The sequence below is a fragment of the Staurois parvus genome, unplaced genomic scaffold (genome assembly GCF_062004578.1).
Source record: "Staurois parvus isolate SC_StPar_1 unplaced genomic scaffold, SC_StPar_1.0 ptg000178l, whole genome shotgun sequence".
Classification (NCBI taxonomy): Eukaryota; Metazoa; Chordata; class Amphibia; order Anura; family Ranidae; genus Staurois; species Staurois parvus.
This window is the reverse complement of record NW_028317974.1, coordinates 139,156-166,870: the sequence shown is the minus strand read 5'-3', so window position 1 is coordinate 166,870 and position 27,715 is coordinate 139,156. Positions and strand designations below refer to the sequence as shown.

The 27,715-nt window shown below is 41.2% G+C and overlaps 1 protein-coding gene across 1 annotated transcript in view; it reads left to right on the top strand.

Moving 5' to 3' along the window:
- LOC149462258 (semaphorin-4D-like) overlaps nt 1–27,715 on the top strand; it is a 151,636-nt gene that overhangs the window by 61,150 nt on the left and 62,771 nt on the right. Inside the window, exon 2 of the mRNA XM_089677137.1 lies at nt 15,745–15,820. The gene's annotated coding sequence lies outside the window, so the exon portion shown is untranslated. The remainder of the gene's footprint in view (nt 1–15,744; nt 15,821–27,715) is intronic.

The following is a 27,715-nucleotide window of genomic DNA, read 5'->3' as shown; positions in this document are numbered from 1 at the left end:
AGAAATGGCAGTCATCAGGAACAGTGGAAGTTAAAGCAAGATCTGGAAGACCAAGAAAAATATCAGACAGAACAGCTCGCAGGATTGTGAGAAAAACAATTCAAAACCCACGTTTGACTGCATGATCCCTCCAGAAAGATCTGGCAGACACTGGAGTTGTGGTACACTATTCCACTATAAAGAGATACTTGTACAAATATGGTCTTCATGGAAGAGTCATCAGAAGAAATCCTCTTCTACGTCCTCACCACAAAAATCATCGTTTGAACTTTGCAAATTAACATATAGACAAGCCTGATGCATTTTGGAAACAAGTTCTGTGGACCGATGAGGTTAAAATTGAACTTTTTGGCCGGAATGAGCAAAGGTACGTTTGGAGAAGAAGGGGCACAGAATTTAATGAAAAGAACCTCTGTCCAACTGTTAAGCATGGGGTTGGATCAATCATGCTTTGGGGTTGTGTTGCAGCCAGTGGCACAGGGAACATCTCACGAGTAGAAGGAAAAATGGATTCAATAAAATTTCAGCAAATTTTGGATGGTAACTTGATGCCATCTGTGAAAAAGCTGAAGTTAAAGAGAGGATGGCTTCTACAAATGGATAATGATCCTAAACACACCTCGAAATCCACGGGGGATTACATCAAGAGGCGTAAACTGAAGGTTTTGCCATGGCCTTCACAATCTCCTGACCTCAACATGATTGAAAATCTATGGATAGACCTTAAAAGAGTAGCGCGTGACAGACAGCCCAGAAATCTCAAAGAACTGGAAGACTTTTGTAAGGAAGAATGGGCAAAGATACCTCAAACAAGAATTGAAAGACTCTTGGCTGGCTACAAAAAGCGTTTACAAGCTGTGATACTTGCCAAAGGGGGGCAGTACAAGATATTAACTCTGCAGGGTGCCCAAACTTTTGCAGACGCCATTTTTTTGTTTTCTGTTATTTTGAAAGTGTAAATGATGGAAATAAAATCTAACTTTTGTTGACATATTATAAGAATGTCTAATCTGTAATTTGATGCCTTTTGGAGATTTTTCCATCTTTCCTTGGCTTCTTTATGCACATTAATACAAATTTTTAGCCGGGGTGCCCAAACTTTCGATCCCCACTGTATATGTATGTATGTGTGTATGTATGTGTGTATATATATATATATATATATATATATATATATATATATATATATATATATATATATATATATATATATATATATATATATATATATTCACTTACTTCCTGGTTTCCATGCCTAGGCAAATAATGTCATGAAAGCATACCCTCCTGCTTTCGTGCCAGATATAACGGCGGATTAATTCCAGGAAGTAAATGCTACAGGAATTTTTTGCCCTCGCTCAAGATGGCCACAGCCAGAAATGTAAGTGGGTGTTTTTCAATGTGATTTCACAGCAAATAACAGCATGGAGACATGGATGAATGGGGGAGTTTGCTTTGAATAATAAAAATGAATTAAATAGCATTTTTGGTTTGTGGTCCTCAGATGCAGTGAAATTCCACTTTAAGTCATTCTAGGGAGAATTCAAGTCCTTTCTGTACAGGAATTGTCCACAGGCATGGTGTCAACCATATAGGGGAAACACCCCATAATGATCCCCAGCAGGAGAACACGTGGTCATCTAACTCATTTTAAAAGCATCAAAGCAGAGTAGATAGTGAGTTACTTAGAGGTTGACACAGAGAGGTAAAGAAAGAGAACAGAATAGCCAGCATCCCTAGAGGAAAAAAAATACAAAAGGAGTAAAATAAAGCGAAATGGAGATGAGAAAAAGTGACATTGGCAGGAGAAGCATAAAGGAATTCAACAAGGAAAAAGCTTCTAAGCTTCTGACGACCTTATGTATATTGGATCACTTGATTTTTTTCATACAGTTGTTGAAAATGGTGATCTTTATATATGCTTGTCAAAACTTTTGTTGGATAGATTATTTTGGCATTATACTACCACTGCAGTTGTCACCATAATAACAACCTATTGTTTGTTCATCGCTGTGATCTACACTCACCAGCCACTTTATTAGGCACACCTGTTCAAATGCTTGGTAACACAAATTGCCAATCAACCAATCACATGGTAGAAACTCAATGCATTTAGGCATCGAGATGTGGTGAAGACAACTTGCTGAAGTTCAAACTGAGAATCAAAGGGGATTTAAGTGACTTTGAAGGCGCCATGGTTGTTGGTGCCAGATGGGCTGGTATGAGTATTTCAATAACTGTTGACCTACTGGGATTTTCACCCATAACCATCTCTAGGGTTTACATAGAATGGTCCAAAAAAGAGAAAATATCCAATGAGCGGCAGCTGTGTGGACAAAAATGCCTTGTTGATGTTAGAGGAGAATGGACAAACTGGTTCAAGATGATAGAAAGGCAACAGTAACTCACGTCAATATGGACCATAATCTCTGAAGAATGTTTCCAACACCTTGTTGAATCTATACCATGAAGAATTATGGAAGTACAAAAGGCAAAAGGGTCCAACCTGGTACTAGCAAGGTGTACATAATAAAGTGGCCAGTGAATGTATATATTTAGCTTGAGCTTTGGGGCTTTGGACTTGGGTTATTGACCAAGCCAATGGTAGGCCTAGGTGGTTGGTAAACATACCTGTATTGTCCAACCTCCATGCACAAGAACAGGCTGGTGGTCATTATTGACACCATTTATTCTATAAGGGTATCAAGTGAGTTTTCTAACTGCCTTATCTCCGGAGCAACAAATGGCTGGGTGAAGTCGGGTTTTTCCAGAGACGTGATCAGCATTGCTAGAATAGGCAACTTTCATCTTATGTAAGATGCCTTGACAAAATGTCTGAAAATTGCCCAAGACTTGTATACAAGCTTGATTTTTAGCTACACAAAACCACAGGTTTTCATTGTGCAGCATTACAACCTACTAGCTGCCGGTGTCCTGACAACCAGTAACATCATTAGTTGATAAAATAAGGAGAATGTCAGTTGCCTGCACAGCATCCTGATTTGACCCTCCCCTGCCCTTCTACGTTCGTGCTGGGGTCATATTAGCTCAGTGATGGAGAAAAACTGAGGGAGAGGAGAAACATTGGAATACTAATCAGTACCAGTATGTAAAAGTGTATTTGCTTTGGAAGTATAAATCACCTCTATAGTTGGGTGTCCCATGTGTGTGGATGTTGCTGCGTTATATAAAACTATTATAATATTTTTTACATTTTAGAATGGGGTGCCTCAAGACTGTTATAATTTTAAAGGGTGCCTTGGGACTGTCCATAATTTGAGGGTGCCTTGACATTGTCCATAATTTTAAAGGGTGCCTCGGGACTGTCCATAATTTGAGGGTGCCTTGACATTGTCCATAATTTTAAAGGGTGCCTCGGGACTGTCCATAATTTGAGGGTGCCTTGACATTGTCCATAATTTTAAAGGGTGCCTCGGGACTGTCCATAATTTGAGGGTGCCTTGACATTGTCCATAATTTTCAAGAGTGCCTTGACTGAAAAAAGGTTGAAAGTTGGATGTGAAAATTGTTTTTTTGTTTTGTTTTAAATTGTGATGAGTATGTTCTAAAATAACACATGGTAAGATCATTGGCGCTGCACTGATGTGGTTTAAGTGAAGTATTTTGGAATAATAGGCAAAGAAAAGGAGGTGGGGTCTTACATTTTGGTGTCCTGGAAGGTTGAGCACTGCTTAAAGATGATACTGAGCAGTAGAATCATTTCCGGAGAATGAATGACCATGCTAGGAAAGCAGATGGTGTTGTCTATGGTTTGGCAATATGAATGCTAGATTTGAGACACTTTTTGTATTGCCTTTTAGGTCGCTTTGATGTGAACTACATCATTGTGTCACAATTTGCCCCACAACATTTGGTTCCATTCCTTGTTTCCACTGCCTGGATGAGACTTTTTGAAGACTTCTGAAGTGCTTACTATAGGCAGAAAGATATTGCAGAAAGGGAAGTTTGTGACATCAGGTTTAGTTGTAACCCATCCCCCATTCAGAACAGTTCCCCTTTTGCTTGAAAGCCCAACAGTATTTGGTAAATGTTCTTAATTGCTGCAAGAGGCATAGACATATGATGGCACTGAATGTTGAAAACTGTTGTACAAGGATTTTTTGAGATGGGCAAGAAAACAGATCCCATGACCTTGCTTCTTTGTGTCCTGCAGACATTCCCAGTGCCATTCTTCCAGTAAATGTCCAACCAGGCCAAAAGAATTACCTCTTATAGTGAATACTGCTTTAATCTCTGCAAAATCGGGGTCCCTTTGTTTTAGCTGCAATAAAAATCTGAGTTTTGTTGAGCCATTTTTATGATTCAAGTACTCCTGCCAGACAACATAGTCAGGTCCTTGTATGCATTGCAGGGTCATGAACAGCCTGCTGATTGGTTAGCAAAGTATTAAAAATACACAGCTCGTTCACTATCAACACATACTGCAGCAGCGCCTGATTGGTTCCCGGTGCTGGCAGTCCATCTCCTGGTCTGAGTGGTGCTACGAAGGATATTACAGAAGTCTTACAGCAAATTTATGCAAGTAGTATTTCAGAATACATTTTAAAGCTGAACCCCAGGGAAAGTTAAATTACTCCCTTTCAGTGGGGCTGCTGCTACACTGCAAGGTTTAAAGTGGTTGTAAAGCTTTACATATACCCATTAAAATGACTGTCCGCAAGTGATACAGAAAGATGAAACAAATCCTTCTATATAAGTTGTACCTGTTATCTGCAGTCACCTCTCATCTACATTTTGTTCAAAGTTCAGAATTTTTAAAGCTTGTCTGAGAGTTCAGGAAAAAAAGGGATGGAGAGCTGAAATTACACTCTGCAGAGTTCAGTGAAGAGAGTTCTGAGAGCTGATTGGAGCGAAATACACACCCTCTTCATACAGCACACAGGAACTGAGCTAAGACTGTCAATCTGCTTGAGGTCCCTCCCCTGTCACCATTTGTCTCTTGGTGTCAGGAAAACATGACAGAAGTGACTCATTATAATAGCAGAGGAACAATGCAGCAGACAGAAATGACATTTAGTGCTCTTAATTGAGACAAATACACACTATAGAGGGCTATGCTTTGTTCATATTTCATGTCTGAGGTGTACAACCACTTTAACATCTTTTGATTTTATATAACAATGAAAGCCCCCTAGAATGGGGGTTGGAGACTTCTGAAGTGCTTACTATAGGCAGAAAGATATTGTGGAAAGGGAAGTTTGTGGCAACAGGCACACTGCAAGGTTTAAATGCTCATTTATGTCTAGAGGGCTGGAAAAAACACATATCTACCCGATTGTCCACTCTTCCAGTCTCCTTCCATCCTGATTTCTCCCCTATGCTCCCCCAGTTACAGATCCTCTGACATCATCAAGACCAATGCGGAAGCCAAAGCTCTGCACTGGACATGAGGATACAGAGGAACACAATCCACTACCATAGCATCGGGGAGTAGAGGAGAGCACTGGTTGCTGAGGGAGTGCAGTTTTGAGTAGGTAAAACCTGCTTTTTGTGGCTCCCTAGAACTCAACGAGCATTTAACCCTTGCAGTACAAAGACAACCCCACTGCTTTTCCTTTCTCCAGGGATAAGCATTGATTAAATAAGTGTGTGAAGTTCTGGACATTGTTGGTGTGGTTTTGTGCCAGGGCAAGTGTGTCTATGTTGCTTCTGTGGAGACATACTACATAGGGGGAACCTGTTACAAAAGTAAACCTGTCCAGTAGTCCTCTAATAGTGGACAGGTGTGAAAATGCCCTGGAAATGGCTGTAAAAAGTTGGATTGAAAAGAAAAAAATGATAAAAGTGAAATAAATATAGTAATTTGCATTGACTTTTTTTTTTTTTACAGACCTTTTATATTGATGTGGTTGTGTGGTGTTATCGAGTAGATTGATCGGGTTTATTCTGTACATGTGTAGTGTTCAGCTTGCTGACATGGGCTGCCAAGCACTGCTGTCACCTTGCCCCCAGATATGTCTGACTGCCTGCTAACCATATCATAGTGAGCCGTCACGTGCTGTGTGCTGAAACAGAGCTTGTCAGCTCCTTCTGCTGCATTTTTTGTTAATCACACGCTATTTATTGCTGGAGCTGGAAGGTTGAATAAGGGCTTGCATAGTTTAGCCTGTTTAACAAACTGTAAAGGTATTAGCTTTGGCAGGCTGACTGCGTACAGATTTGACCCAGTTACTCTGCAGGCATTGAAAACTTTTTCTTTTGGTGAAATGTGTCATTGCTTGTGGTAAGTCATAATGAACATCTGAGATGTTAACAGTACAGAGGACTAAAAGCAAAAGTCTTCATAGGGACTGGGCTGCTGTGGATGAATCATTTTATTATTATTGAAATGACTGTCGTGTGTAGTAGTGCATCCGAAAATACAGAAAAGAATATTCTGCTGAACATACCCAAGCAGGCTCTGCTACATGCAAATCTTTATCTTGCGCTGGTATTACTGCAGCATGATTAACTGGTCATGTAGAGGGCAACATGGCAGCTTGTTGTCCAAGGTTCAAATCCCACCAGGAAATCTGTGTGCATGGAACTTATATGTTTACTTTGTCTTGGTTTCCTCCACTCGAAAACACGCCAATAGGTTAATCGTCATCCACCCTGATGAGCGTGAGTCCGGGGCGGACTGATAACTCATGGGGCCCCCCAATACTGGATCATGGGGCTCCTGTGTCCTTGTCCAAACTCAAAAAAGCCTATGAAATAGGTACCAGGGGCATCTCATGGGGCCCCCTACTGACCGAGGCCCTCAGGCAGTGCACGAGTTTCCAAATGGTCAGTCCGCCCCTGGCGTAAGTATATTCATGACTTTTGAGGCAGAGTTAAACTCAAAAATGTAATGTATTGCAGCTTGACCACTTCAGGTCCGGACACTTTTACCCCCTTCCTGTCCAGGCCAATTTTCAGCTTTCAGTGCTATCACACTTTGAATGACAATTGCGCGGTCATGCAACACTGTACCCATATGAATTTTTTAGCATTTTTTTGAGACTGATAAAACTTTATTTTGGTGGTATTTATTCACCACTGGGATTTTTATTTTATTTTTTTGCTATATAAATGAAAAAGTCCAAAAATGTTGAAAAAAGTGCTTTTCTTATAAAAGTTTGCAAATAAATAATCTTTATTCATAAATCTTGACCAAAATTTATTCGGTTATCTTTTTAGTAAAAAAAAAAATAACCCAAATTAGTTTATAACCAAAAATTATAATTTTTCAAAAATATTTTTATTTTATTTTTTTATTTTTTTATATTATTTGTTTTTTTAACATACTGTCACCCTAGCAGTACAGTGTCACCATAGTGACACTGTACTACTTGTGGGGGGTGATGAAGATTTTTTTTTTTTTCAATGATTTCTTTTACACCCATAAAGGCTGTAAAAGCAATCATTTCTCCTCTCTAGCTGCATTCTTGCAGCCATTGAGAAATACTGTGAGAGCTGTGATTGGTCACAGCTTGTGACATGGTACAAGGCTGTTGTGAATAGCCTTATACCATGTGACCTCTGTGATCATTCACAGATTTCACTAGTAGATGCAGGCCATACATGGGTTGAATTCCGAATGAATTTTTAGAAAATCGGAAATTTTGTGCGTTCTGTAATCTGATGGTGCCACCATTGATTTCAAAATTCAACCAACCAAGACTTTAATTTCACTTTTATGATGCTACAGAAAAGAATTTTCATGGACAAGAATTTTCTTTCCTTTCCAAGTCGCAGCTCATGCTCATTTTCTTTTTCGATGAAATTTCTCGCACAATTCTCTCATCATTAATTAGAAATTCGTTTGTTTTTCTAAAAATTTCCAACATGCCCGATCGCTCAAGTTCAATGGTCACTCGAAAATTGTCTGTTTCTGTGACCCACTAATGGTACGAAATTCAAACAAAAATTCTTACAAAAGATTTTCGAAAGAAAATTCTTTCACAATTCGACCCGTGTATGTAGGCTTAAGTCTAGGTTCACACCTATGCAGATTGCGTTTGATCCGTTTCTGCAGTGCTTTTTGCGGGTTTTTTTTTCTCTTGTGTTTTTGCCGTGTTTTGTGTTTTTGTGGGGTGTTTTTTTTTTTTTTTTAATTTTTCTTGTTGCTAGGCAGATTTTAAACGCAAAGCACATCAAAAACGCAGTACATGCTTTTCTGCAGCATTCCCATTGAAGTCTATAGAACCAAAAACCCAACGTTTTGCGTTCAAAAAAGTCCCTGACCCTTTCCAAAAAATGCTGGGTGAAAACGCTCAGATGTGAACATGTCCCATAGGAAATCATGCTAAATGGACTGTACTGCGCAATTGAATGTGATTACAAATTACCTTTCTGTTTTGCAGCGCTGTCATTTTCTGTAAAATGCAATGCAATATAGCTACCTGGAGGTGTTCTGTACACAGAATCTGTACAGAATGCCCCTCAGAAACATTATGTGATTGGCTCACTGATTTTCCCAGAAGTCTGCACTAATGCAGGCCATAGACGGTTCGTTTATCGGCCAATTGTTTGTCCGAAAACCGAAACATTGTTTGTTCTGTAAACCGATGTTGCCACCAATGATTGCGAAAATCGTGCGCTTTTCACAAATTTTCCAGCATGACCGATAAACGAAATGAGGAGGAACCGCGAAAATCGGCCGATAAACGAATCGTCTATGGCCTGCATAAGATGTCAGATTTCAAGCATCCCTTGCAACAAAAATGTCATTTTTGGTGTGATACTCCCAATAGGAAATAACATCTCAGGGGATGCACACCCTGCAAGTTTCCTCATTTGAGCCCTGCAGGTGCAGCAGCTGATTGATAATTATAAAATCGCTCCCATACAGATTCACTCTGCACATGGACACAAACTACATTATTTTAGTGGATTTAAAGTACTACCAAACCCACAACCGTAAAATCAGTTTGATTATGTAGTAAAGCATGCTTGCCTGTGGAACCTAAGGGGTTAATCCTCTGCATTGTGTAAAAAGGCCATTTGATCCTGACTTCTCTAGTTTTTTGTGGTTTTTTTTTTTTTTTTTTTTTTTTTTTTATGCATTCTTGTTAATTTTTTTCCTCTTTTTCTTCAACTTGAATAGGGACATGTGTGTTCTGGTGCGTTTTTGGCACATCTACTTTTCTACTTTTTTTTTTTTCTGCAACTGGAATTCACTGGAAATGACCAAACAGGTGTTAACTATGCCATTGGAAACCACGTAACCTACTATCAATACGTTTTTGATGCAGAAAAAAATACACTCGACTGCGTGTGGTGTGAACTAGCCCTTAGGGTCCTTTCACATGGGCGTTCCGTATCTCCATTTTTTCATCTGTCCATTTCCAGATGAAAAACATACACCCATGTATTTCTATGGACTAGCGGATGTAAACGGATGATCATCTGTTTACATCCGTTAATGTCCACATCTGCTAACATCTGTTTTTTGTTTGTTTTTGAACGGAAGAAAATACTATTTTTCTTCCCTTAAAAAAAAAAAATGGAATGGACGAAAAACGGATGTGAATGGATATACGGTCTGTTTTTGCATTGGTAAAGGATGTAAAAACTGACGAGAAACTGATGTAAACTGATCCGTTTTTTCATCAGTTCAGCCACATTTTTTTTCAAAGAAAAAATGGACCACCTGTGTGAAGGACCCTTCGAGTGTGTGCATGTCACTGTTCACCGTGTCAGGAGCTGATGTGTAAATGCTCCATGTATGTATGAGTAATCTATAAAATGCTGTCAGATGATCCCAGCATAACGATCTGTGTGCTAGTTGGATTTTCCTATCAGATGACTGACATATTCCAGTATCTAGATTACTGTATGTTTTCCTTTTATTTTCTTCTGCTGTCAGATTTATCACATGCCATTAAAAGATAGTTCTGAAATGACATTACTGAATTTTCTAGAGGGAAACAGTTGAGTAAATAACAAATTGGGCACGTGACATGTGGATTGTGCAAGTCAGACAGGACGGCGTGGTAACCCTAGAGAAGCTCTCATTAGCCATGACAGCTCTGGCACACGGGTCTATGTTATCCATGGCTGGATCACTTCTACTCCATTACACATTGCCTGTAGTATATGTAGGATCATCACCTCTCTAGTGCATTGGATGTCATGTCATCTGTTTTACCCATCATGCATTGTACACGCACCAGTCAATACCTCCGACCGGCTGGTTGCTAGGAGACCTCTGTTTTACCCTGTGCAGTGTCTCTGCTGATCGATCAATTGCTCCTTTGCCAGCCACGTAGATCATGTGCTTTTTTCATGCTCTGTGACCTAATTGTCTGTAGTTTTGCTTTCAATGCATTTACATTTTCTATTTAAAGGGCTCATTCACATCATATGCAATGGGAGGAATTGTGCCCCATCATTGATGTCATTGGACCCTATCAATTGTGTCACTGGGAGGAATTTTGCCCCATCGCTGGTGTCATTGGAAGGAGTTTTGCCCCCTCCATTGGTGTACGTGGGGGGAATTATACCCAATTGTTGGTATCAGTAGATGAGGGCCAGATAAAAGCAAGCAAAGGGCCGCATCTGGCCCCCGGGCCTAGCGCAAAATGAAAACTCCTCCTACATGCTTTAACCAGTGCTCGGCTGGACACTGATAGTAGTAGTAGTTTATATTTACTAAAATAATCTTGTCTTCTCTGATCTTTCCCTTTTTTTGACTAGCCTAGCAAGAGTGAAGAGTGGATGACATTATGTTCTCCAATTCATATGACAAGTGTATTGTGTTTGGCCACTGTAAGTTACAGAATTTTGTCTTGTGAACCACAATGTATAAACCATTTTATAGGTATCTGGGCAGAACTTTAAATTGTTACCAAACCCACAACAGTAAAATCGGTCTGTATACTCCTTGGTGATCCTAAGGAGTTAATCCTCTGCATTGGGTAAAAATGCTGTTTTGATCCCGAATTCTCTGATCGTTCCCCTTTTTTTTTTTTTTTCTTTCTTTTTTTTTTTTTTTTTTTACTGTCCCCAATCCATCTGCTGATAGTACAGAGCCCTAGGAGGCACTCTGTATGTGATCGGCACAGGGCTAGTCAGCACTGTCAGAGAAGAATGAAAATTCCTCCTACAAGCTTTAACCAATGCTCTGTTGAACACTGATAGAAGTCACAAAACTGCAATATACTGCTGATGAGAAAAAGTTTTTAGCAGTTTAGATTTACTAAAATAATTTCTTTTCCATGTTCTGTATACTGTGGGAGAGCAGATATAGTGAATGCAGGGGCCTGGGTTTAGTAACACTTTAACTTCTTGAACCCTGTAGCACACCACTACTGAGTCCATTGTAGGGTGCTTCCACAGCGGCCTTGATTAACCTCTTGGCACCAGCCGCACGCAAATGTGCGGCCTCCCAGTGTCTGGGCCTTAACGTCGAGCGGCTGCACATTTGCGTGCATTTAAGAAAAACATATATGCTGAGAACATGCTCCCTGCACACATGTCCAATACTCACGGAAAGGTCCTCTTGCGATCGGGATCTTTCCTGATCATGAGACTGCCGTGATGGCGAATCACGGCGGTCACATGACCCTAAAACCCCTCCCCGCCTCCCGGCTTTTGAAACCCTTAAAGGGCTGGGAGGCATCGGCGCCAAGGGGTTAAAGAGTTGCATTTGGAGGGAGCTACATGTGCTGAAAGCAACAACATTTCTGCTGCGGCTGTGAAGCAAAGCACTGTGGCTGCAGCATGTGTGCACCGCTGACTCTGCAACTAAAGGGGTAGTGGTTGGGGGTGGTAAAAGTGTATCTTAATCATGGGGGTTTACCTCCCCTCAACTGCTAGTGTGAACAAGCCCTAAAGTGTATCTGTTGCTAAAACTTTTCTTAATTGGTGTTAGACACAGGGTCTAATCCTTCCCTACTCCAGCAAGTTTTTGGTGTACCTGCTAGTTAGATTCACTCTTTATTTGTCCTGGTGGCCATACAGAAATTCAGGGGAAATGCAAATTTCTGAAGCCACCAGAACAAGAGGTAAGGGGAATTTTCCATCGGCCACACCTGTTTCAGTGATATCTGTCCAATAGGGGAAATCCTGTCCCTTTATGGTGGCTATACACACTTTGATACAGGATCCATTTCTTTTCTAAACTATCTCTTCTGATTCTTCCAAGCGATCTATAGATGACTACCCATTCAATTGGTATGTCACACACAGGGAAGTGCGTTTTGATTAATAGTTAAAGTGTTACTAACCCCACAACAGTAAAATCAGTCTGTATATGCAGTAAAGCATGCTTGTTCTACTCATTGTGGAGCCTAAGGGGTTAATCCTCCGCATTGTGTAAAAGGGATGTTTCATCCGATCTTCTCTGATCCTCCCATTTTTCCACAATCCCCAATCCTACTGCTGATAGTACAGAGCTTCTGGGATCACTCTGCACATGATCAGTTTGGTGTGTAATGCTCTTGAAAGAGTGCAAGTGATCAGCACAGGGCCAATCAGCACTGTCCAATCAATGCAAGGCAATCAATAATTGTCTGCCCTGTCTGCTTGAAGCTAGGTTCACACCTATGCAGTTTGCATTTGATCTGTTTTTGCTGTGCGTTTTTTGCACATGCATTTTTGATGCGTTTCTTTTTTTTTTTTTCAAACTTGTTGCTGGGCAGGTTAAAACACATAAAAAAACCACTACATGCTTATCTGCTGCGTCTCCATTGAAGTCTATAGAACCAAAAACACAACATTTTGCATTTAAAAAGTCCCTGACCCTTTCCAAAAAACACACCTGGTGAAAACGCAGAGATGTGAACCTGTCCCATAGGAAATCATGTTAAATGGACTGCTGTGCGTTTTCTGCAAAACGCAGCGGAAAATGGTGTGAACCATTACATTTCTGAAGATGCCATGAAAAAAATAGCTGCAAATACACTGAACGTTAAAATATATATAATTTTTTTTTTCTCATTTACATGTTGTCTTTTAGTATACAACCCTTTGTTATGCAGGCCATAGATGATTCTATTTTCTTTCTGCAACCACAGGTGGGAGGAAAGAAAATTGCTTGATTCCCACATCAGTCAGTGTTGATGGGGGAATCTCTCCTGCTAAGCTTCCCGGTCGGCAGAACACAATGATTACTGCTAGCTGCTATAGCCTCTGGCAGCAATCACATGTAGAAATTCTTATAGGCAGGTTGTACCCAAGTCAATTGGTGGATCGACTTTGGTACAACCAGCCTGCCCATAGATGGATCGAATCTCAGCCTGTCCGTGCTGACCTTGTCAATATTCGGTCCATCTACGGCCAGCTTTGGTGTCCAGGGAAGGATCTTTATTTGGTTTATTCTGTAATATCTGGTCACCTTTCTGTCTGGTTTAAGTGATGTGTATTGTAGGGCAGTTGTCTTTCCTTAAGCTGTGGGTAATTGTTTGCAAAACTGAGGATAATTGAGAATGTTCTGTGCTCTGCGCTGAACCTTTCACCTATTAAGCTTTCGTGCAGACACTACAGTGAATGTGGTTTTGCATATCAGCATGTGTTTTGTTCTGAAATGCCCAGTTTTCTGTAATAGTGTCTGCCAGCAATAAAGGTATCATGACCTGGAGTAACATGTTTCAGACAGGTAGTAGTATTTCCTCACTAAAGCTGCAAAAGCACAATGTACAATATATGTGTATGTATGGAACCTGCAGCACTCTCCAGCAACTGCTGTTGTCTTTCATGTGCAGACACATATAGAAAACTTTCCAACAAATCCCATACACACAAAGATGTCATTTTCAGAATAGGGGTGTCTAAAGCTTGGTTCACATCTGTGTGGGTGGTGCCGCTGCAGATCCGCATGAAAATCCGTGCAGTCGCACCACCCACACAGAGGACTGCGGACCTGCAGGTGGGTGCCATTAGTTCTAATGGCACTCCGTCTGCACTGGAAACCGCAACCGTACTGTGAACCGAGGTTCCCATGCGGGCTGCGTTTTCAGAAGGAGTGCAGGGACTTCTTCCCTGCATGTCACGGGGCACGGGAGTCCATTCAAATGAATGGCCTCTTGTGCCCGCACAAAACGCGTCCCGTGCGGCCTCATATATGTGAACCAGGCTGAGATTAGGGACTAGATTTATTTATTTATTTTATTTATTACAGGTACTCACGCTTTAACCCAAAACGTTGAGTAAATGTATATTTAAAAAAGTTATAAATACTTGTTTCCCTTTTTTTTTTTTTTTTTAAAAAGTGATGACATGTTCTTTGCTGCATAATGGGTTTAGAGAGCTGGGGGTGGAGACTGCAGGGGGATATGTCAGCAGAAGGCAGAGAAACAGCAGTACACTCATCTTGCTAGTAAAGGGCTGTGCAGTGGGAGTGTCAGCAGGATACAGAGAAACAGCAGGATACTGATTTTCCCAGTACAGAGCTGTGCAGGGAGTGTGCCAGCAGGAGGAAGAGAAACAGCAGTACACTAATCTTCTACTAAAGGGCTGCACAGGGGGGCATGTCAGCAGGATATAGAGAAACAACAGGATACTGATCTTGCCAGTACAGAGCTGTGCAGGGGGCGTGTTAGCAGGAGGAAGAGAAACAGCAGCACACTGATCTTCCCACTAAAGAGCTGAACAGGGGGGCATGTCAGCAGGAGGCAGAGAAACCGTAGTACACTGACCTTCCCAGTAAAGAGCTGTGCAGGGGGACATGTCATCAGATGTCTAATCAGTGGAGTACAGGTAAGCTGTGCGCCCAAGTAGAATTTGAAGAAGAAAACTAACCAAGCTGGGAAAGGTGTGGTCAGTATGAAATCGGGATACTGGGTATTTCACACAAAGGAAGCAGTACAAAGAGCACAGGATATTTTTTCTATACAAGTACATGGTACAGCAGACACACAGCAGTGTGTTTGCATACTCTTTGCCTTGTGCATATATATATATATATATATATATATATATATATATATATATATATATATTATCGTTTTTTAATTAATATTTAAATTTTTTATTATTATTATTGATAATTGAGCAGTTGAACCGTTCTTGCATTTTTAACCTTCATCTTGTGCCTTTGACTCACTTAAAATGACTGGCTCAAAGCACTTTAGGTCCCATGTCACACAGGTGCTTCTGCTGGTGACTGGTTGCATTTAGGTGAGTGGAAGCTGCTACCACAGTCATTGTGGTAGAAGCTTCCACTCACCTAAATGCAATCAGTCCCTCTCTGACCTGAGAAGCCCAAATCTCACTACAATCTGGGACAAGGCAGTGACCTTTTGCCAGTCCAGCTAAGTAAGCAATTTCTCTCCTGTGAAGGGATCACTTGTGTGACATTGTTCCATGGGTCATTCTATTCCTTACAAATAGTAAGAGCTAAGCAGACCATTTTACAGTCTTAGAAATTCTGGATTTATTCTTGATGAATTTGCGGTGTGTTGATGCTGTCATACAATAATCCATGAACTTATTGAGCTTCATTCTCTTAAACACAAATGTTTCATAGAAGGATGAAGAACAACAAGTGGTTAAGAGTAGCAGCTATTTTGAAGGCCCTTTAGGTATTTAATGCATCCATTCCTCTCTGAACTCTCCAGCTACCAGCAAAGATTATCTTTTGGCATGCTCCCAAGACATGTAGCAGGGCAATGCCATTTCTGTCTGATGATTAGCAAATATGTTACTAAACAGTAAAATACTGCTGTTTATCTGTATGCTGTTGTGATTTATCTGCCAAGTTTGCCCTAGGCTAATTAAATCCCTGGCTTGACGGCGTTGTTTTTCTTCCTCTTGCAGGTCAACAGTGAATCGTTAAGAAGTGAAAGAGCGCTGATCTTTATATCATAAATAAAACGCACAGTCTAATAAACAGGTCTGTTGATTTTTTTTGTTTATTTTTTACTTTACTGATTGGTCAAACCTCCTGTCACATACTTGTCACATTACCCAGAGTTTGTACAGAATGTTGTCTGCAGACTGCAACATGATCAGGATCAGCCTGAAAGGTCTACTATAGGGCAGTCAGAAGTTTTCTCTAAATAAAGTGCTGTACATGCAGGTTTACAGTTAACTCATTGCTTTATTCTGGCTCATTTTAAAGGAGAAATACAGGAAAATTTTTGTTTGTTTTCCTTTAGTTTCAGGCAGATTGCCCATTCAAATAATAATGTATACATTTAAAAAAGGTTAGGTTGGCAAAGTTTAAAGTGATAGCAAAATCTTATTTATTTATTTTATTAACAAACATGTCATACTTGCCTGCTCTGTGCAAGGGTTTTGCACAGAGCAGCCCCAATCTTGCTACTCTCGGGTACCCCATCGGCGCTCTGGGCTCCCACCTCTGAGTGCCCCCATAGCAAACTGCTTGCTATGGGGGCACTCGTGCATGCTTGCTCCCGTGTCTAGTTCTATGTATCCATAAGCTCGGCCCCACCCCCGCTCCCTCTTCACTGGCTGTGAAGCCAATATCTCCCGCTGCTGCCTCTAAGCCAATAAGGAGGTGGAGAGCCAGGACAGCAGCCGCTCTCGTGCACATCACGGGATTGGGCTCAGGTAAGTTCAAGGGGTGCTGCAGGGGGAACTGCATAATGAGAACCTTCAGGCTTTACGATTACATTAAGTGTAACATCACCTACCTAATATATATAAATTAATACAGTTTTGATATGTTGTGAGTTAAAGTGTTACTATATCCATGACCCTGCATTAACTATATCTGGTCTCCCCCAGTACACACTACGTGGAAATGCAATTATTGTAGTGAATATAAACTGCTAAATATTTTTTCTCATCAGCAGTATATAGCACTCTTGTGACTATATCAGTGTCCAGCTGAGCACTGGTTAAAGCTTGGAGAAGGAGTTTTCAATCTCCTCTGACTGTCCTATGAGGCTGCATAACCATTGAACAATGCTGGTTGGCCCTGTGCTGATCACATGCACCATCCCAAAAAAAAAAAACACTCTAGCAATACACACAAAACTGAGCATGCGCAGAGTGACTCTTAGAGCTCTGTACTATCAGCAGATGAATTGGGGACAGTAGAAGAGGAGGATTGGACAAGACAGGCTCAAACAGCCTTTTTACACAATGTGGAGGATTAACCCCTTAGGTTCCACAGTGAGTATAAGGAGCATGCTTTACTGCATATACAGACTGATTTTACTATTGTGGGCATCGTAACACTTTAAAGTAGTTCCTAGGAGTGAAGTTCTGCGTTAAATTGTGTTGAATACTTTGTGTGAAGAAATTTATCAGCAATGTCAAAAGAAAGTAATTTGTCAAAGGTGGACTTATGCAAATAAAGGTTTCTGTAGCAATATCTGCAGGATGAGCCTGCATACATTTACAAAATGTGCACCGCTTGCGTCTCCAGAGGTGACCATTCCTAGTAAAACAAATCCTGCCTCTAGTGCACAGATATCTCCCCCACGCATAAGTAAAGCTGGGAATACATAGTTCCGTTTTTTTTTTTTTTTTTTCATTCAGCTGAATGAAAAAACTGAACCGATTCCCCCATCCACACATTCACGATTCCTCCCTGCTGTGTCATTGCAGTCTGACTGCCCTGTGTTGGAATACGTTGATTAGCACTGTAGCACTGATAGAATTAAACTTTTCCAACAGGCCTGTCATGAGAGATCAGTTGTTGGATTGACTTCTCATGAACGACAACAGCCTTAAATGGATCTAAATTCATCTGGTCCCTGTTGAATCAGCCAAATTTCAATCCATCTATGGCCGGCTCTACAGTCCACTCCACAGCAAGTTCCCTTACTCAGCACACCAAATCCAGCTCCCATGCACAGCAAGCCAACTCTTGGCTCTCCCACATAGCCACCCCTGTGCTGCTGCTTCTAGGCTCTTTGCTGTAAACATTTCAGGCTCTGAAGAGATGGACCCTGACATGTGAACGGCAACAAGTATCTTGGGAAGTAAGATAACCCTAATATTTATGTATATGAATGGGTGCTGCATATTATGAAATTAATTCCTTGCTGTAAGCTGACTCTTATACACAGTGCTGGATTCTTGCTCCCTCTGTGTATTACTGCCAGATCTGTGCAGTAATTCAGTATGAAACTTTGGCTTCCTATAATGAAGACCGGTCACTGCTGCTCTCTTTTCTTGTACAGGGTGATTGGTCTGGTCTCCACCCCCTCCTGTAGTTTTCTGCAGGTAGTCTTTAGTAGGAGGGCCCCTCCCACATTTTGGGTTACGTGCAACACCGTTATGGTGCCACCTCTACTTTTACAAGGTGATATCTGGGTTTGTAGTGGCATTGGGTGCCAGTGAGTGAATATTGAGGAATATGTTTATATTAAAGTTTTTGTGTTTAAAGCTCAGCTTTAAATACGTCAATTTAAAAGATGATATTTTCAGTCAAATTTTGCTATGATGGAAGATAAATCCAGACATTTTATTTTATGTTAATATTCATGTACCGTATTTGCAGATGTATGAGTTTTTTGAAGGCTTGAAATAGTCTCTATCATTGTACATAATCTCCTGTATTCTATATAAATATGTTCATGGTTTGGTACCGTCCCCTAAAGCAGTATTTGATGTGTGAATTGCATACATGTATTTTCTAATTTGCATGCACTTATTTGTCCATCCACTTTCACTGCTTGCAGTTTAATAAATGATGAGCATCAACAAGCTGCTTAAGAGTTGAAAGGTTTCCTAGCAACAATCTGTACGAGAGATGGCAGCCCAGATTTAGTCAGCCTTTGTTTCCTCGTGCTTATTGGTATCGGAGTACAATTGTTCAGTAAAGAGAATGATAAATGTCCTGCCAAATGGATGCTGGAGAAATGTGAGACGTTGACCTGCATAGAAATTCAGGACAAAGACCAGCTCAGCCAGCTAGTGCTTAATATGCATGTACCAGATTTCAGTCTCGCTGTTACACGGCAGACTTTGACACATTCCCTTCTCGTTTAGAGGAACAAAAGTAAAATTAAATTGTACTAGATCATTCAGTAGCAATTACTCTGCCCTAGAAACGGTTTAGTCTAAATTAGTCTTGCCACTATTGAGTCTTGAGTCTTTCCTAAATTGTTGGTAGATTAGGGAGGTTTTAAACTTGCCATATGGGGGTTCTTGGTTGTTGGGAAATGATCCAGAGAGTGACAGGTCCCTCATTTAATCAGAACAGTTGTACGCTGCTAATAAAATATAAAGTGATGTAGCGCTGCTAGTGAATAAACAGCAATCTATCATAATAAACAACCAAAGTGAATACACTGTGCTCCTAATAATGAGATTCATATGTTCCCAAATGTCACACAATGCCACACCATAAATGCAAATCCGTGATGAATGTGAATTTCGCTCTCAGAACTGTCACCTCCAACGCATGTAAAAACTGCGTGTTTTTAATGAGACATCTCCACAGATTCAGCTCTCTCACTTTCTCCTTTAGCCACTAGGGGTTGTCCACTCCTCCTCCCATGCAATGGTTATTTAAGGTAGTCTTAAAGATCCTCCGTTCCTCCGGATACCAGTGGCCTCACCCAAAAGAAAGTACGCCTATCAACTAGTAAGTTGATAAAAGACTCAATATTTATTAAAAATGCACTTACATTAAGTTAAAATAAGATTGCTTTACAGATAGGAAATCAAGCCTTTTGCTTCCTTAAACTGCCTCCGCCCACGCCCGACGCGTTGCGTCACCGTCACGTGACTTCATCAGTCAGAATCTTATTTTACGAAGTGTCACGAAATGGCACCTATTAATGCATAAAATTCATATTCATCGCAGATTTCCATTTACGGTGTGGGATCATGTGACATTTGGAAACATATGAACCTTTACACATATTTATTTGAAGCACTTCAGCATCAATTATATTTTTTTTTAGTTTTTGTATGATATTTATATTTATTTACTTCATTATTACGAGCACAGTGTGTTTACTTTGGTTGTTTATTATGATAGATTGATGTTTATTCACTAGCAGCGCTACTTCACTTTATATTTTATTTGTCTGTATTGTGGGAACACAATTGATGTTAGCAGCAGCATTGACGACCATCTGTTATTTTGCATTATTTAGTAGGTGCAGAAGTTCACTTCACTTAATAGGTGTATGCTGCAGTTTGCAATTGTATTGAAAGTTTAAAGTAGAACCAAAGACAACTTTTTTTTTCATTTTTGATACAGTAAGGGAGGGTTATAACTTGTCTGTCTTTTTTTTTATTTGCCATCTATTCCCTTTGGGGAGATTTCCCTTTTACTTCTTGTCCCATAGTCAAAACAAGAAATGAAAAGAAATCCCTTCTAAGTAAGGGAATCTTTGGTTGTCACCAGAACTGCTTAGCCCACTGGAAGATTTCCCCTCTATTCCTGTATGGGTGACAACTCAAAATTTAGGATTTTCTTTCACTTGGGTGATAACCAGGGCTTTTTTTTCTCAGAGAATGGGTACAAGAACTCTCGGTTTCCAAGTCATCCCTTGTCTCCACCCATTCCGACTTCGGAGCACTGTCCCTTGGTTTCCACCCCTACCAACTTCCCAGTACAACCCTTTTAGAGAATACAGAATACAGAACCAAGTAATATTTTATGGTGCTAAGTAATTTGTAAGCAATTTGTTCATGATAATAAGAAAAGCAGTAAAGCCAGCATCAATAGATCCTATAGAACCCCTTGCCATCATATACATTCACTGCTGGAGGTGCCTGAACTGTCTTCCCCCACGTTCCCACTGAAAAAAAAGCCCTAGTGATGACCATTAACAGAACAAATAGAGAGGGTGAATCTCCCCATCAGAACAGGCTTTGAGTGAGCAAGGATTAGAACCTCCATCTTAATTTACTGCTATTCAGGGCTCCGTTAGAAAGATTACCCCTCACTTTCTGTTAAGGTGGCAATGACTTTGCCAGAAAGAAAATCTGTTATGGTGACAGAATTAAAAGCTGATTGTAGTTCTACCCTGTCCGTGCTCTACTTAAAGTGTTACTAAACCCGCAACAGTAAAATCAGTCTGTATATGCAGTAAAGCATGCTTGTTATACTCACTGTGGAACCTAAGGGGTTAATCCTCCGCATTGTGTAAAAAAGCCGTTTGATCCTGTCTTCTCTTATCCTCCCCTGTCCCCAATCCATCTGCTGATGAACAGAGCCTTGGGGGCAAGCTGCACTTGCTCAGTTTGTTGTGTATTGCTAGAGGTTTTATTTTTTCTTCAGAGAATGCATGTGATCAGCACAGGGCCAACCAGACACAGGGTCAGGGATCCTGCAGTCTCATAGGACAATCAGGGGAGAGGGAAAACTCCTCCTACAAGCTTTAACCAGTGCTCTGCTGGACACTGATAGAAGTCACAAGACTGCTATATACTGCTGATGAGTAGTAGGGTATTCAGCAGTTTATATTTACTAATATAATTGCATTTCAATGCTCTGTGTACTGTGAGAGACCAAATATAGTGAATGCAGGGTTCTGGATCTAGTAACACTTTAATGCCTTTTATTTCTGTCTGTGATGAAGTGTGGGTAAATCTCCGACAGCCTCTCTGCTAAAATTGTCACCAGAACAGGAAGTGAACAGAAATCTCTCTAATTCAGAAGGAGATCTAATCCTTCCAAACTCTAATTAAAAAATGGTTTTGGCTAAACATACACTTTAACCGCTTGAGGACCTTTTGATGTAGAAGATATAACCCTAAAGAAATTCAAGAAAGTTTCCAGGGTGTATTTTCTATGCCCAGCATCTCTCTCCCTACCACTGCTCCCCCTCTGCTTTAACAAGCAATTCCTGGGTCTTCAAATGACAGCCAAGACCTTTTACATAGCGCATAGCATTTCTGTTGAAATGCACCTGCTCTTGTGTGAAAGGATATTTGATGGCAGTCTGATGTGTCATTTAGCAGTAAATACAATGCATTCTCATCAGCACTTCACTGATTACCTTTAAAGAGAAACTATAAGGGTTTTTGGCAAATATTCTTTTCTTTTGTAAACTAATGCTTTATAGAATATTTCATCACAAGTCTTTATTTTAAAGGTAAAGCGAGCCCTTTCTTTGAACTTCTAACTCTGAATGGTGTGTTTTGCTGTAACTATATTTGCCTCCAAGACTCCTTGGATTGAAGCTTTAACTTTAGGGGTGCTCAGCTTTTGAAGAGCGAGGGCCATTTAAGTGATTTGGTAACTGGTTGTGGGCCACAATGAAATAAAATGGTTCAGAATTTAGAATTTTTTATTTTCAATAGTATAATGAATATTTTCCTCCTGCGCCACTGAATGCAGGCGGGAGGGAAAGGAGGAAAAGCTGTCGTTCAGTGGTTGCAGGAGGAAAATGGAGACAATTTGTTATGTTGCCCCCACTGCCCTCCCTGACCAAGTGTAAAACAGAATGTGACAGGAAGCCACACAGGTCCCCTGGAGCAGGGCTTCAAACAGCTGCTTGCCCGCTCGCCAAATGCGAGGAGAAATTCCTCTCTAGCGAGCACAGATGAAGCATGGAGCGACTGCACCTGCGCTCCAAGCCTCACTGTGAAGCCGAATTCCAGTTTACAACTTCCGGTTTCCAGATTCTGCGGCACCGCTGCTAAGGGGAGAGGTGCAGGAGAGGTCCGCTCTCATCTGCTGAGAGGAGACACTCTCTCCACCTCCGCGGGGGACTCGGAGGGACTAGGAGTAAGTACTGTATACAACATGTCCTATCACTATAATGGAGTACAGGGGATCTGGGATATACATTACTGTATACATGTCATATCACTATAATGGAGTACAAGGGAGCTGGGATATACATTACTGTGTACAGTTTTATATTTTGGACTCTTTATTCTAAAGATAAATGTAATTTCACAAGCTTTAAGGGGGCACGGTTGGGGGTGGGCCAGGGGTGGGGTTGGGGGCGGACCTGGGCAAGGTTGGGTGGGGCAACTGGTGGAGAGTAAGTTTTGTGACTGGCTAGTAGGTCTGGACTCAAAATTTTAACCCCTGCCCTAGAGCATGGGACGGGGTCGCCATTGTAATTGCTGACGCTACACCAGTGATTGGATGGGGGGGGTTGTAATAAAAACAAGTTTCAACTATACCCCTAAACTGCAAATGTAAACAAGTCCTTACTATCCTGAGTCCCCCATAAGGCTGCTTTCACATTAATGCACTATGGTTTACCTGTAATGCGGGTTCAGCACAGTGCACCTGGTGCTTCCTCCTGCATTCAGGAGTTTTGTTGCGCTTTCATAAAGCATACCAAACCTGCAGGATATAATAAATGTATCTGGCTCGGTACAGCTAACCCACAGGAAAGACGCAGATGCACTATGCTGCACCCACGGATCAGTGTGAAAGCAGCCTAATAGTTGTTAACCCTTATATTAGTGAAAATATGCCCATTGCAATGCGCAGTGTATGTGTTGTTTATTACACTGACCTTTTTTTCCTCTTCCAGCTTCTGCTGGCAGGCTCCTCCAGGCTGCTAGAAAAGTCCTAGGCGAAGTGCACTAGGTATCACTTCACCTGGGACAGGAGCCAGCACTACAAAGGAAGCATCAGCGTATGCAGCACCTGCTCTCTGCTCAGCCTCCTGCTTTATCCCTTGCCATTGCTGGCTTGATGCACTTTGATGCTCTGGGATGGCAGGTCGGCAAACCTAGATCGCAATCAACGGGTTGCTGACCCCGGGCATGCACTTCCCTGGTTTGAGGTTGAGGGCCGTATCAGAGGGCTCCGAGAGCCACAGGTTGTGCACCCGTGCTTTAAATAGACCATCATTGGCTGCATGCTTTTTGGCAGCCAGTGGATACTGACCTGTTAAGGGTGGGAGGGAGCTTGTCCATCTTTGATTTATTCATGGCTACTGTTAGAAAACTTGTTATATTTCTGTGCCTCTTCTTATGTCTACCTAAAGTTTGTTGGTGTTGGCAGCAAATGGTAGATATGAAATATATATATTTCACATGGGGCAGACCCATCAATGGATCTGCTTGCTCAGCAGGGGATCTCTCTGCTGATCCCCTGCTGTAGAGCAGACACAGCCCTCTGTCCTCTATGGGTAGTCCATTTTCATCCAACAGACAGAAGGAGAACGATCCCCATCCGTCTCTTTTTGGAAGAACAGATTGGATGTCGGCAGGTGTCTGTTTACACCTGCCGCTCCATAGAGGAGAAAAAAGGTTATTTATTTATGTATTATTACAGGTTCTTATATAGCGCCGTCAATTTACGCAGTGCTTTACATATATATTGTACATCCACATCAGTCCTTAATCCTCAAGGAGCTACAATCTACTGTAAAGTTCCGATCGGGTCCACCTGAAAAATGGGCAGGCAGGCCCAATCAGAACGTCTGTGTGAAAGGGTCCAAAGGGGCCTTAAAGTAAAACTATAGGCAAAAGTTTTTTGCCATCTGTGTCCCATTGTGGAGATTTCCCTTCACTTCCTGTTTCTTAGCCAAAACAGGAAGTGAGAGGAAAGCCCTGCAGATCGCGGGAATTCCTCGGGGATCTCCAGATCTAGTATCCCCATGGGAAGACTTCTCCTCTATTACTTTTCTGGAGACAACCCAAAATTTGGGATTTTTTTTTACTTATCTTTCAATGATAATGGCAAACAGGACAATAATGACTCTCACTAATGGGGACACAAACCGCAATAAAAACTGCCAGGTGTTCTAATCCCTAAAATTTAAAAACTGTTTTCCCTTTAAGTCCACAATGGGTGAAAACCTTGACATCTGCCATAGATAAAGTAAGCGTCACCACCTTAGTACAGTCCAACGTGTGATAACTATTTGGGTTGGAAATTGACGGACTTAGTCATTACAGTTCTCTTTCATTTTCTTGGGATTTGTCTCCACTAGACCACTAAGTAGTTAACAGAAGCTGAATAAATCAACCCAGTGGAATTAATTTTCTAAACCAGCATTTCAGGTCCCACTTAAGTGCCCCTTTCATGTGGCCTCTATGCATCTGTAGAGCATCCCAGGGCAACCCTAATGCAATTACAGACCAAACCTCATTGTTGCCACCTCCACCTCTCCCGCCTCATATGCTTGCTATTGGCACATTGATGGCTGACCCTACTAACAATTTTCTAGACATTTAGGTTGGAGGGACAGGGCTAGTGACCAGTAATTGGATTACAGGAAGTTTTAGGGTAGAGGTGGAATGCAATCACCTGGATGTGCCCACTGTTTACAGCAAGTACCAAGGAGTAGAAGGAACCTCTATTTAGTGCACACAGGTTAAAAAACAGAGTTGCCTGTAGTATTTTATTTCTTGTATTCTTTGTACACCTGCTGAAATCGAAGGTCAGACTGACTGTAGACATGACTGTTGAGGCAACTAAGATGAAAAAGTGTTGCAGCAGTGCCAGGCTGAGTAACTTAAATCACACATTAGTGTATGGAGGCTGGTTATATGGCCTGTGAGCTGACACTCAGGAGGCTGAGTTACGATTTGCAGAAGAGTGGCTATGGCATGATTGAGGACTGGCTTCTACACAGCCATTTAACAGAGAGAATGGTCAGACCCTCCAGTTCTTTCTTATAGCCCAGCCCTCTCCTTGTACTTGACTTTTACCTTTTCTTATTGGTATAGTTTGCTTCAGCTGCAAGCTATAAAGACTGGAAAACTGCAGCGTAGTCAGAAACGACCTGCGCTCAGCTAGCTAAATATATGCAAAGAATCTGCCATGCCATATGGAACATCTACTGAATGTCCAGTATACAGGTCTCAGCCTTCATTTTCATGTCATAGGTTGACACATGACTACTTTTTTTTCCATACCATACTGTGTTACCATTGCCTAGCAGCCGTGCCATGACTCTTCTATTAATGGACATTGCAAACCACAAGTGTTCTTCGTGAAATTGAGCAGTAGAGTATTAGATAATCATCAGAAGTTGGTGGAATGGTCACGGAAGCCTTACTTGTCTTGTCATTCACAACTGTGCTAAAAATATTTGGAGAATGGTCCAATAATTCAGCTGGTGAAAGTCTTGTTACCAGAAGCAGCTTGTTGATTTCAGAGGATGAGATGGGTGACAGAACTCAATGGATTAGAATTGCTGTCTTCCAGACCATAGCTGAACAGTGCTATGTGGAATGTGCATTTTCTGTAACTGATCACCTGCAGTGTATACACCATACCTGACCATCCTTGATTTCATGTGCTGAGTACATGTATATCCCCATAAAGCTATGGAAAAATGTACCTGTTGTATACTATAAACATTTCTAAAGGTGTGACGAGCAGATATTACTATGTGCTCTTCATTATATTCTGGACCCTTGCACACACAGCAACCCAATATTGGTATGTGCTCTTCTTTATAGTCTTTACTGATGCGCACATGCAGCGGCCCAATATTGCTATGTGCTCTTCATTATATTCTGGACGGCTGCACACAGCGGCCCAGTATTGGTATGTGCTCTTCATTATATTCTGGACTGTTGCGCACATACAGCAGCACAATATTAGTATGTGCTCTTCGTTTTATTCTGGACTGTTGCGCACACTCAGCGACCCAATATTGGTATGTGCTCTTCTTTATAGTCTTTACTGATGCGCACATGCAGCGGCCCAATATTGCTATGTGCTCTTCATTATATCCTGGACGGCTGCTCACAGCGGCCCAGTATTGGTATGTGCTTTTTAATATATTCTGGACTGTTGCGCACACACAGCGACCCAATATTGCTATGTGCTCTTCATTATATTCTGTACTGTTGCACGCACACAGCATGGCCCAAATTTACTATGTGCTCTTTATTATGTTCTGTACTGTTGCGCACACAGAGCGGCCCAATATTACTATGTGCCCTTTATTATATTCTGGACTGTTGCGCACACACAGTGGCCCAATATTGCTATGTTCTCTTCTTTTTTCTCTGTACTGTTGCGCACACACAACGGTCCAATATTACTATGTGCTCTTCATTTTATTCTGTATTGTTGCGCACACACAACAGCCCAATATTGCTACGTGCTCTTCATTAGTGCTCACAGACCAGAGGAATTAATGAGAGCCCCTTGTGGACAGAGAGTATTGGAGGATCCATAGAGTGAAGGAACCTGCATAAATAAACTCTTAGGTGCATTCAAGTATATTGAAGGTGAGAGTTCTGTGAGCACTGAGGTGGCATTGTTTGACCCTAGGAGCACTAAGAGTATCGGTTTCTAGGAGCATGCAAGAATTTTCAATGGAATTTTGAGTGAAATTTGGCACATAAATTTTGTGTTTATTCTATGGTATAAACCGTATGGACTTGTTAAGATAGACACAGCATTTACACATTGTTGTATACACTTTATTATTTACCTTTGTATTTTGGTTTAGTAGGTATTCCATTGTTTAGGGTTTGTAGGCACTTATTTAGGATAATAGTCCTTTGCACATTTCACTTAGCAGCAGGGCAGCATTTCTTGTATTGCTTTAATTCACGGTGAGAGTGTGGGAACACAATGTTGATGCTGGCAGCTGCTCACATCATATTGTATTACAATATTTGTGATTGAGATATTGAAGGTAGCACAGGAGTAATATTCCACTAGCTTCACAGTACAACACATTGTAGAAAGTGCAATGGGTCATTTACTACGCATCAGCAGCACTCCTTTCAAAGGTCACACCAGAAGTATAATGTGGCCGCTGGTGTGAAGAGCACATAAAGGGTAAGTTCACCTTTTTCACGAAAAATGAAATGTGAATGAAATGAAATCCAAAAATCCTGGCCACCCCTCCCAACGCCCTGCACATAGTAAGCACAATGTCCTGTCCTGATGGTATAACAGTCTGTACAG